Source organism: Nicotiana attenuata, unplaced genomic scaffold (assembly GCF_001879085.1).
Source record: "Nicotiana attenuata strain UT unplaced genomic scaffold, NIATTr2, whole genome shotgun sequence".
In the NCBI taxonomy this organism is placed as follows: Eukaryota; Viridiplantae; Streptophyta; class Magnoliopsida; order Solanales; family Solanaceae; genus Nicotiana; species Nicotiana attenuata.
The window spans coordinates 44291-45755 of NW_017676314.1; positions in this window are offsets into that span (position 1 = coordinate 44291).

Below are 1465 nucleotides of genomic sequence, written 5' to 3' on the forward strand. Positions count from 1 at the left end.
TGGAGGACAATCACAACGGTTTGGGTTAACCTGGGTTTGTTCGAGGTCACAGGATCATCGATGAAAAGGCTGAAGCACAGGTAAAGTACAACTAACTGCGCAAGAGGATGCGGGAATGCAAAAACGAGCACCGTGAAATACAAGAAACCAATCAAAAACTAATTAGAGAATGGAAGGATATGGCCGTCAGCGCCGACAAATGACTGGTCTATTTAGAGCAAGGTATAGTGGAACTGGAAAAGAAGTTTCTGAAGAGGGTCGAAGACTGCCGAGTTGCTGAAGGGAATGAAGGAGGACACCTAGCCAGGGCTTACTTGCTGCTAGGACTACGCGAGCTAGGAGAGCTGTACGAGGGAGCTAACACTGCCGAGTCTGGGGAGGGTCCTTCGGGGAACAAATAGATAGGAGCTTTTTCTTTTTGCTTTGAGAAATGTAATAAGGCCTATGGCCACCAGTGACATTTTTATTTCCTGTTATTTAGTGTCGTTTTGGGATTCGTCTACCTTTTTATCAATAAAATAAGGCATTTAGCATTCCAAGTTCTCCAAATTTACTTGTCGCTAGGCCTACCTCGGGCACAACGAGGTCCCCCAAAATTAGGACACGCTTTATATTTCCTGCACTACGTGTTTAAATATCGCAACATTTTTCCTTATGATCCTTACTAACTTATCACCTTTTGTTTTTTCTTTTGTTTATTCCCCTCCCCAAAAGGTTAGTTCGTGAACTCTGGCAACATCAGCATATTTTACAAGATCCAGGGGCCCTCCACCTACTCCTCCTCCCAGTCCCGTCAGGCACATAGGCAAAAGAAGAATGGAAGATTCAAACAACTCAGTTGAACGAGTAGAGGTCACTCGTAGTGCCATGGTCCCCAAGGAAAATGCCTCTCAGATAGAACAAAAACTACTGAAATTCCAAGAAGAGCTTGATCAAGTCCGGAATTTAGCAAGTCTGTCATTTTCCCTTACCGCTCTAGAAGTTACTCAGAATCCCATACCTCCACAAAACATCCCGAAGCAGCCCGTTCCTCACCACCACTGCAATACTTGCCACAATCCCAACAACACTCCGCTGCTCATCCCAGAACCATTGAACTCCACAAATGACCACTGCCACAACCAACACAACACCCCCATCTATGTGGAGACTGTGTCGCACCCTACTCAACCCATCTCAAGCACACCCGAGTCCGATGACAAAGACTCGCTCATCAAAAATTTGGCCGAAGAGCTTAAGAAGTTAACCACTAGGATCCAAGGCGTTGAAGGAAGTAAGGGAATTGAGGGGCTAAACTATGAAGATTTATGCATACAGCCCGATGTCGAACTGCCCGAGGGGTACAAACCTCCCAAGTTTGAAATGTTTGATGGTACAGGAGATCCCAGGGTTCACTTGAGAACATACTGCGACAAGCTGGTCGGAGTAGGAAAAGATGAGAAGATCCGCATGAAGCTTTTCATGA